Source organism: Octodon degus, unplaced genomic scaffold (genome assembly GCF_000260255.1).
Source record: "Octodon degus isolate 3935 unplaced genomic scaffold, OctDeg1.0 scaffold00187, whole genome shotgun sequence".
Taxonomy (NCBI): Eukaryota; Metazoa; Chordata; class Mammalia; order Rodentia; family Octodontidae; genus Octodon; species Octodon degus.
This window is the reverse complement of record NW_004524763.1, coordinates 2,652,706-2,663,682: the sequence shown is the minus strand read 5'-3', so window position 1 is coordinate 2,663,682 and position 10,977 is coordinate 2,652,706. Positions and strand designations below refer to the sequence as shown.

General features: G+C 38.3%; 1 pseudogene; it reads right to left on the bottom strand.

Annotated features, from left to right (window-relative positions):
- Nucleotides 1-2,204: 2,204 nt before the first annotated feature.
- LOC101577936 lies at nucleotides 2,205-3,570 on the bottom strand (annotated as a pseudogene).
- Between the last annotated feature and the right edge of the window lie 7,407 nt (nucleotides 3,571-10,977).

Below are 10,977 nucleotides of genomic sequence, written 5' to 3'. Positions count from 1 at the left end.
GCTTGAGCAACGGACCTGTAAAAGCTGTGTGCCCTGTGAATGCAGTGGGTGGAAAACATACTTCAGCTTGTGCATTTACTGAATCACTGTTAACCCACGGGCTAGCACCCCAACCTCAGTGGCTGCTCACATGCTCAAAGAGAGGGAAAGCAGCAATTAGCAGGATTCGTGCCCACCACGTGCCAGGAAACCTCTGCCCTCCTTCCTGCACCTTCCCTATTGCCCTTGTTTCCACCACTCCTAATTTTCCTGAACCTATGGGGCAGGGATAGAGCCTGCCATGTGCTTGGAAGGTGGCAGTGAAGGGATGCATGTTTCTCTCTAAGGCAATGACATTCTTGGTAGTATCCAGACTTAATTGTTCTTGAGCAGTAGCTGAAAAATTTATTTGGTGTTCAGGGAAAACTGTGGGCACACACTACTGGAACATGCCAATGTTTTCATATAGTATTTAAGAACTAGACATAGCTTACTATTCTTTATTCTTGGCTATTTAGAAACGTTGGCTTCCTTTGCTATATTTCCAAGGCAGGTTTGCAAACTGAAGAGATCTTTGAAACTGTTCTACCACAATTATATAAAAAAAGGATTTCATGTTTGTGGGCAGTTACTCCCCTTTTGTTTATGTGTCCTTATTTAGAGTGGTGCTATTCAGTGCAGGAGTAAGGGCCAGGGTAAAGGACTGCAATGTCCAGTGAGGGAGAGTCTGAGAATAGCTCATTCTTTGCCAATATGTGATGGATTTCAAGTCTTTTGGTAAATATGCCTGAATACCAAAAGTGATTGATTAAGGGCAAGTAGAGCTCAAGACTCACATAAGCTCCAAACTCTCATTTGCCATTTCAATTCTTTTTTTCCCAACTTTCTGTATATTTTATGGATATGTCAAAATACCCCTTTTTGCAACATGAATCCTGTACTTTTTTCCCATGATGAGGGTATATGACAAGCGAATCAGTGTACATGGAAAAGCTCTGACTGAAGGAGACAGAGGCTCGGAGGGTAAACCTAAGGGTTAGTCCTTTTGTATGTCAACTTTAGTTTTCCACTGATGGGGACTGAACACAGGTCCTTTGCACTAAACTCCATTCCAAACTTTTGAGACAGTGCTTGCAAAGTCAATAAATTGCCTAGGTTTGGCTTAAATTTATGATCTTTCTATCTCAGGCTCAGTGAGTGCTAGGACTGTAGGCATACACTACTGGAACATGCCAATGTTTTCATATAGTATTTAAGAACTAAGAACTGGAGCTAGACTGCTTGCTTCTGCATGTAGATCCTGGAACTTATTAGCTGAATGATGTAGGCAAGTTACTTATCTTCTGAATGCCCTACTTTTTTCATCTGTAAAGTGGAGAAATAACAGAATCTTCAGGCTATTGTGATAATTAAATGCTTTTTTTCCAGTTTTTAAAGGGAAGATTTATTTAACAGTTTTTAAAGGGAAGACTTATGTCATAAACTTAGTATGATAAATCTAAATGGAAATCACAATACAAGGAAAGATCTAAATCAAAGCCTCAGGATTCCGTACAACTGACATGACCAAACTCCTAAAGTATCACATCTCAAAATGGTCACAGATCTTAAAAAAAAAGGGAAGTGTACACTCACGTGCCTTACAGGATATTAAACCAAAACGCTAGAATTAACAAACATGCCAAACATTTTCACTTTGAGTCATGGACGCATATTTGAGTTTTACAGAGCAGCATGTTTCTAAACATGCACCTGAAGTTTTGCAATGTACTGCGGCATAAGAACAACATATAATGTAAGCGAAACTGCTTTAACTTAGATATGCTTACTGCTTAGGTACACTCCTATGACATAACGAACTTGAAAGCCAAAAATTGTTTTACATTATGGTCAATACTGAAGTTTGTTATGCCCTAGATGATATTTCAGTGTTCAATATTAATTTTTAAGACAATTTTGATTTCCGATTTCCAGTAAGCATAATCACAAGCCTGTAATGCAAAACTGATAAACTTAATTTTTATTTTTTTAAAAAAGGAAAAGGAAAAAATGAGAAAAAAAAAGAAAAGAAAAAAGGGAGAGTAAGAAAGGGAGGACAGGCAAGCTAGCTGACCAAGAGCAATCAGAGTCCACTATATTTTCTATTTACCAATCATATTAGATATACTAGGCATCCCTCCCATTCTTTCCAACTCCCACAGTACACAGCTTTTATTTCCATAGTAGCTGTTTAGTGCTCCTTCTGTATCTTAAGCAAGGTTTGACTGATAGTCACTGGAGTTTTCCTGCAGAACTTGGTCATACCCACTCATACTGCTCTGACCACCATAACCACCTCCATAACCACTACTCAGCTGCTGGCTAGCAGGACCCCATAACTAGACTGATTAGATAAGTCCATGCCTCCCATCATTTAGCTGCCATAAGCACCACCACTTGCCTCTGCTGTAGAATTCAGAAAAAGTTCTACATAGCTGTCATCATAAGCTCCTCCACTTGTTCCTGCAGTAGAATTCAAGAAGAGCTCCACATATCTGTGTTGTCTCTTCGCTTTATCTTTTGCCATAGCTGCCACTGCATCTTTATATAAGTAACAAATTCAACATCTGCGTCATCAGCAACCCTGCCATCAGGTCCGGTTTCAATGTGTACTCTCATGGAGGTAAGAGGAGAGAAAAAATTATGAATATCATTCTCAGTAGCTCTGTAAGGTAACCCTCTCATGTGTACACAGTGCCCTGTGATGCTTTGGAAACTAGACCCACCATCTCCATATCCATGATCAGGCATTCCTGAGAAACAGTAATTGAGATCTCTTCCAAACCTATCAGACCTCAAACCATACTCATCATTATAGCCACCATAGTCATCATAGCCTCCAGACCCTCCACCATAGGCACCCTGGCCTCCTCCTTTCAAACCCAGTTCCTCTGCCAATGCTATTATATCGTTGTCCAGCCCCAGGCCTATCATATGGACCTGGATGCTGCATAGCCATGAGCTTTCGAGGGAGATCATAGTGGGTTCAGACTTCAGCTCTGCTACTCTTTAATATTTCAATGTACCTGCATCCTATTCTTTCCTTGTGATTCTTTAAGGTCTTTCCAGCTATCTCCTGTGAAGCAAACTACACAAAGGCCTGCCCTGTGCTCCTTCCCTGAAAGTCCATCATCCCATTTGGCACAATTTCTGACTCTGAAAAGAACTGAACAATCTCTTCCTTTCTACAGCCAAATGGGAGTCCTCTAAGCTGAAAGAAACCATCATTGGTAGTATCAGGACTATTTGGACCTGTATGCTTGAACACTCAATCCATTTCAACACTGTTGGACTTGAATACTTCAACATATCTGTGACCCATGGTTTCTCTGTCTTTCTTCAAGGCCAATTTCACTTCATCTTCTGATTCAAGTTCAACAAATGCTTCACCACTTGGTCTGCATTCTCTGGTGTAGATGAAATAAATAACTAATGTGAGGCTCTGAATTTTGCAATCAGAGAAGAAGCACATCACTTCATCAGCTGAGCAGGACCAGGGTAGACTCCTGACATTCACCATGAACCCCCCCTGCTTTCGGTGCTCAGCATCATGGTGACTGTTGGGCTCTTGATGGCATGCTTGGAGCAGTGGAATTTTGATGTGGCTCTGAAGATTTGTTCTAATAGTGTTTGTGGACAGGATATCATCTCTACATCTTGTACAATTAATAATCACTAAGGCAACAATATACAATGTATTAATTATCGAAACTGTCCTACTAATCAGTTTTGAAACTGTCTCGTTGCTATTTGTTTCTCAATAAAATTATTTTAAAAAGATACCAGGGAATTTTCCTCTTTCTTTCCTCAAATGGCTATAGTGAGATGGTAGGCGACGACTAGAACTACTTCTTAAATGGATTTTTATTTATGAAGTTTTTAGACCAGAGCCTGCTATCCAATATTTCATAAGTACAAGGGAAATAAATGTTGAGGGTGGTGTAAAACCTACCATGCGAGGCCTACAACATTTTTGTTTCTCCATATGACTTTTATGTGGCAAATGTTGACTAGTTTCCAGTGCTGAGCTCTCGGTCTGGTAATTCATGGCTGCACTGTTAGCTCTTATCCTGACAGAAACCATTCAAAGAGAAGAAAGGAAAAACTAAAATCTTGTGGAAAGATTGTATTCCAACTAACTTCAACATAATTTATTTAACAAATATTTGTGTAGCACATACGCTACAGTCTGTTTTAACACCGTCCAAATATTAACTCACTTAATCCTCTTTATAACATGAAAATACTTGTAGAATTTCAATTAAGTGATATGATAAAATCCTCTAGCCCAGTGTCTGACACAAGAATCCTTCAATAAATATTTGTTTAAGGAATGAATACCTATGAGTGGCTTCGTTAGTCAGGTATCGTGTTTGGCTATCAGGAAAGCAAACAATCCTCGGGGATGTTATATTTAGTGGCCAAATTTGTTCTCAGAGACCTGAAACTGTGGAGACTTCTCTTGCACAGCTGTGTATCATTTGTACTGAAGCAACTAAAGAGACCTACATGTTCCTTTCTCAGTAGTGTCACTTCTTTTATATTAAGCTTAGATATTTAAATGTCATAGAATTGGCAAATTCTTTGATGACCAACAGACTGCTACATCCAATCTATATTGGATATCTAAATGTCCAGTCTTTTCAGTTTGGAGTTTGAGTAGAAGGTATTATGGTTTTGTTTAAACATTAACATTTGTCAATTTTTCTGCATCCCTTGAATTGTATCCTTTATATTTGCTTTAATCTGAAAATACATTTGTATCATATCACTTAGCTTGTCACTACCTTGATAGGATTAGCAAATAAATGCTCAGTATTTTTCAGTGCTTTGTCATAATTCCAATTATTGACATATTAATTCTCAAGAATGAGTTATTTTAAAAAACACATCAGATTTATTCAAGCACTATTTGGGAACACTTTAGAAGTAAATATCAACTTTTTATGGAACTATAATAAATGTTTTTATTCAATGTAATATTGCATCGATCAATTGTGTATTCTTCTAATAATCACTAAATTAGTTGCATTTATCCTTATATTTAGTGAGACACAGTTAACATAATATCAAAGAATAAATTTAACAACAACTTCAATAATGTCTTTTTTTTCTCCTGCTAGCTATCAATCAAAATATTATCTCTTCTTAACCCATGGCAAGCAGCTGATGAAGTGGAATTTAATTCTTTTATGAAATAATTGAGACACAGTAACTGAAGGGTAATGAGAACAGTGCAGGCAAATTTTCATGAGGATCTCAGGTCCTTTTGGTGGTTAAGGAAAATGGCAAGCAAAATCCAATCTGCAGTTTCTTCTCTCTGAAGTTAGAGGTTATTGATGCTGCGAGAGTAAATTTGGGTTTTGTGGGCAAAACCTAGATTCAGGGCACCCACAGGTCTACAGTCACAATGTTAAAACAACAGTTTGTGTATAGACTGTCTTATGTCTCCTGCAGAGTTCAGTGGTATAATGTGGATGGAAGTTTATCAATTAACAGTCAGTAAAATCTGGCCTAACTTGGTCAGGTGACTGACTGGTAGCTGTAAAGCCTGAGGATGTGGCTGTCAGTGATCCTGGCAGTAGTAACTTCTTCACCCTCCTTTGGGGTCATCCTGAGGTAGTGGGGAGGCACATTCTTCTCATTGCATGTTGGTGACTCTTCGGAGAGGAAGGGCAAAATGCTGGAAAGAAAGTAACATCGGGAAATATAGATTTCAGCTGTGAACTCAGGCCTTGTGTTTTGGTAGTTGTGACAGTGGTCAGCTCTTCAGGCAGGAGTAATAGGTTTTGAGGGTGTTAAGAGTCTTTGTTGAGAGGTGAGAGGTACAAACTGTTGGTGTTAGATGCCACTAAGCTTTGTAAGGTTTACTGGATACATTGGGACAATGGGAGGGACAGGTTGCCGAGAGAAAAGATATTAGACTTACTTCTTCAGTTCTAAGTTTTTCTGTTCAAATATTTATGGAAGTGCTGGCGAGATAGCTCAGTGGACTCAATACCTCCTTTTTAGCAAGCACAGGGACCAGGGTTCCATTCTTGGCCCTCCGTGCTGCGCCAGCCCTGTCCCTGGGATGCACTAAGCCAGCGACCAAGTCCGGGCATGGTGGTGCACACCTGTAATCCTAGTACTGTGGGAGGCTGAAAACAGGAGGATCACTACAAGTCCGAAATGGATAGTGAGACCGGCACCACATACATTAAATGAAAAAAAAAAAAATCATCAAACATTTATGGAACGTTTAGGATGCTCAGCAAATATTTATAGAAAAATAGGGAGAGAAATGAGGGGCTTGAATCCTGTGCGTTAAAATTCCGCCGAGGATCTGATTCCCACACCACGTGAAGCACGACCCTCATGTCTCAGTTTCATGGTCCCTGTAGCTACTCTCATACACACTTCAATTCCCCATTCGCGGTCTGCTGCTCTTTCTCTTTTCTTTACACTCTCGGTCCCACTCCTGGCAGCACATGCGCTGCCTTCACATTCATCCCGACCCAGCACCTTGCTTGTGAGCACTCCGGGCGACCTCTCGGCTGTGGCTCCCACGTGGCTGTGCTGAGCTTTTCCATCTCCACAGATCTGGCTCATGCTTTAATGTGAGAGGAAACTTCTTTGACTAGTTACCCAAAGTTTTGCCCATTCAGTAATCTCCTGCAGTTTCATCTGTCTTGATAGATCAAAAACTTTTTAAAATTTAAGACTGTATCTTTCTTTACTTCTTATTGAACTGTATGCTGATACTGCATGACTGAAAAATTCTCACAAAAGCAAAAATCGACTCTCTCTGCCTTATATTCCCTGAACAAATTTAGTCAATGTCCTCACAAATTACAAGTGACTGTACGTTGCTGTTCAAAAGTAGAATCAGAAGCGCCTTCTTATTTCGCTTTGTACAAACTTACCCTGATTCTAAACATAGCAGCAGACTTAGTTGAAAGTTTTTTCTAATGGACAAAGGTGCTGAGATTAGATATACCAAAATATATCTTTAATCATGGAGGATATTATCCAAGCAAGTTAATGAGCAATGCATATTTAAAGTCTTTGTGTGGGCCTGCAAGATAGCTCAGATGACTAAACCCCGGCTTTGGCAAGTGCAGGAATCTGGATTAGATGCCCGGCACCACATGCTGTGTGGGTCCTTCCCCAGGTTGCGCGGTGCTGGCACAGAGAGGGGGAGTGGTGCCACACACCTGTAATCCCAGCGCTGGGGAGGCTGAAAACAGGAGGCTCAGTAAGAGTCCGAGCTGCATAGTGAGACCTTGTACCAAATACATTAAAAATAAAAAAAAAGTAAAGTCTTTGTGAAGACTTTAGCATTGATTTAATTAGATGGAAACATCTTTATAAGCTGTGATTATGGCTCTAGTGAAACAGTCTGCTTTCACAGTATATTTTAAGCTCTTTGGAAACACAAAGTCAAACATTTTTGGCACACAGAGGTTCTTAATAAATATTTTATAGAAAGTTTTTTTAAAATTTATTCACATTTTTTGGTATCCAGTCCTGATTAATAATTGAATTTCTCAACCTGTGTTATTTTAGTGCATTGCAAATGCAACACAATTGAACACAACGTTCTTTGACATGCTTACTTCTGACGAAACCTAAAACCTCAGAAGCTAGTAGAGCTGCTTTGTTTCAGCCGAGCTTGGAAGACAATGGAGTGTTTTGCACAGAGATTATATTGTTTTCTTAGATTCACAATAGTTCATTATTATAATTACATTTCAGAACAGATTGACAAGTAGATCAGAATGATTACCTTTACTTTTCCCTCATAATTTTTCTTTTTACCTTTTAACCAATTTTTTTCTCAAAGCTATTCCTAGACATCTGAATCAGATCAGCATTGTTTATAGATTACATATGAAAGAAATAAAGATTTTTTTTGATAAGTGGTTAATGATTATTTTCATAGTTGTACTATGGAATTTTGCATTATTCAAAGAATATATACTTCTAAGTTTTAGAATCTTTCAAGAAATTTTCTGTCAAGGAATTACTAGTTAACTCCCTTTTTCCTTCCCTAGATGGGGGTTGTTACTGAGATGTCACATGGGGACAAGATCATGGATTTCTGTTGTATCCCATCACATGCATTCAGAAGATTCCATGGATAGATAGAAGCATAGTTATGAATGGGTTCTGGAATCTATTTGCTGACATGGACCTGTGACTGTGGACTTTATAAGCTTGCTTTTGCGTAGGCAGCTATCACAATATCATAAAAGCAAAAAGAAGCAAACATTTGGTCATAAGAGAAAGACTCTTGACATTTTTCTCAAATAAATTGACAAAAATGTCTCATTTTCATTGGTATCATAGAAAAATACTAGTCGCAGTGTTTTGCTGCATGAAGGATATTCTAGTTCAGTGACATATAAAGAGATAAGAAGATATCATGTTGTTGAATAAGAAAAATCTTCCCAGCCCTGAGGAGGCTGATCCCAGCGCTGGGGAGGCTGAAAACAGGAGAACCACTGTGCATCGGAGCTGCGTACTGAGACCCTGTACCGAATACATAAAATTAAAAAAAAAGAAAAATCTTTTATTATTATTGTTATTATTATTATTTATTTATTTTCTGCAAAGCTTTACTCCAGAGGGGCTCAGTCGTTCTTGGCAGCTATCTTCCTCATGGAGGCCGGCACGTTGTTCAGCTCCTCACGCTTCCTCCTTTTTTTTTTTTTTAAATTGGTACTGGGAATTGAGCACAGGGCCTTTGCCCTGAGCTACACCTCCTAGCACCCCCCTCCTTTTATTTATTTATTTTTTAACTTTTTAACTTGATAAATTGCCAGGTTAGGCTTAAGTATCAATCACCCTGGCTCAGCCTTCCAGAGTATTTCTTATTTATTTATTTATTTTTAAAATTTATTTATTTTTTATTTTTTTTCAATATTTTATTGATAAACAGATAGCAATGAGACAGTTTCAAATCAAATCGGTAGGACAGTTTCAATAACTAACACACTGCATATATTCTTCTTAGTGGTTAATTGCTGTACAAGATGCGGACTTGAGATCCTATTTACAAACACCATTAGAACAAATCATTCTATTCATTAAGAGAATGTAACTATATATCTATCGTAACCACTTTGAATACACAGATACAAAATGGACATTCATCTGTATACCCCTTTTTTTCTAAGTTCTGTTATTTGAATATTATAGGTGTGTAAACTCAGCAAATATTCTAAAAGAGTCCAGTAGCCCATAACAGCATTGGGTCTTCTGTTTAACTGGCAATGTCAGAAATTATTGACCTGAGTCCCCCACAGCTCAATCTTCTCAGACCCAAAAGCTACAACTCTTGTTGCATAGGTCCTGCTTTACCTTGGTCTTAACCATCCAGTAGAAAAGTATGAAGACGAAATATAGGAAGTAAACCCATGCTGTTATGTTGAGCTGTGGGGCACTCACACTTCCTCTTGGTGAGGATGTGCATCCCCACCCTTTTCTTGATGAACTTGAGGGCGTGCTTGTCCTTGGAGACCTTGAGCAGCTCCATAGAGCTCCACACATAGGGGACGAAGCTGCACACCTCCTGGATCATGTCCTGCACGAACTTGGTGTGTTGGGTGAGATGTCCGTGGCGGTGGCTGTGCCTCGGTTTGCTCACATTCTTAGTCGCCTTGTGTCTCTTGTTGAGGCCCAAGGCCATGTAACAGTGGAAAGCCATGGCTACTGTTCTTCGATGGTTGCTGTGGCGGAAGCAGAAAAACCTTATTAAATGAAGCATTTCTTTTATCTCACAAAAGGTAAATATTTAGACAATAAGTTTTTAGTGCAGAATTTACTGAGTAAATAGGAAACTAGTTACACTGCCTTCTCAAGAATATATTATTTGCTTTTGTATTTCTTTTTTGGGGGGAATTGTTTGGTTTTTAAAACTTTAAAAATCCTTTAAGATAAATATATTAAAATAGAACTTGAGAGAAAATAATCTGAGGTAAGGCAATCACTTTTCAGATGATTTATTTAAATAAAGGTTCACAAGTTTTATAAAAAAACCTGAAATTATCGAAATATTTAAAACTATTCTGTTGGAAAACCTGTACATTTCTATTTGTGAATTTTTAAGAATACTTTAAAAGCATCAAACATTTTTCATAACATCAGAAAAAACAAAACACAGTAACACCCTCTCAAAATCCAACTGTATATACCATAAAATTTTTGTTTATTGTAAAGAAAAAAAAATGAGTGGGCATAAAATATTTTGTCAAAATGCTAAGACTTCCCACCAGGTAATAGTTCTTACTGTGTATTAAATGCTCCAGGCTCTAGGTTAGAAATTTTGAGGGCTGTGTTACATTTACTCCTCACAGGAGCGCAGTGAAATTGATCTGGGCAATGTAAATACCACACTGTTATGGGCTGATCCCTAGGTGCATAATTTCAGGTCATTTTGGTGTTGAGAAACTGAAGGCAAATTTCTTCAAGTTCCAAGAGGACTGTGTTTTTTAGGATTGGAATATATGAAAAATCTGCATGAATAGTCCTTATTCCTCTTTGGGCTAAGTGTGTTAGCTTCCTGGGAAAGTAAGGTTTTAGAATTTTTTTATTCATGAAGTTGCTTTCTTTAGAATTCTGAGGATAAGAGCTTCTAGGCAGATGAGCAGAATGTATTACTTCTCTTCTGACATGTCTGCCCATCAAGACTAGCTGATACCGTACATTTTAATGAACCTTCTAGACTCAAAACTGACATTGATATTAACAAAAGGGATTTAGGTCAAAGAACTGCATTCATGTTAAAATTAGCCTCCAGCTTCACCATGAGCCAGGCATTTTATGGGACTGTATTCTGCTTAAGTACATATTTGTATCCATGTAAATGGAATGATCCCTTAATACCTTAGTGCTTCATTCTGGAGAGAAGAAGGTAAAATTAGAATCACACTGGTAAGGAAAACTATACAGCTTAATAATTTAAAAGCTAAAGGT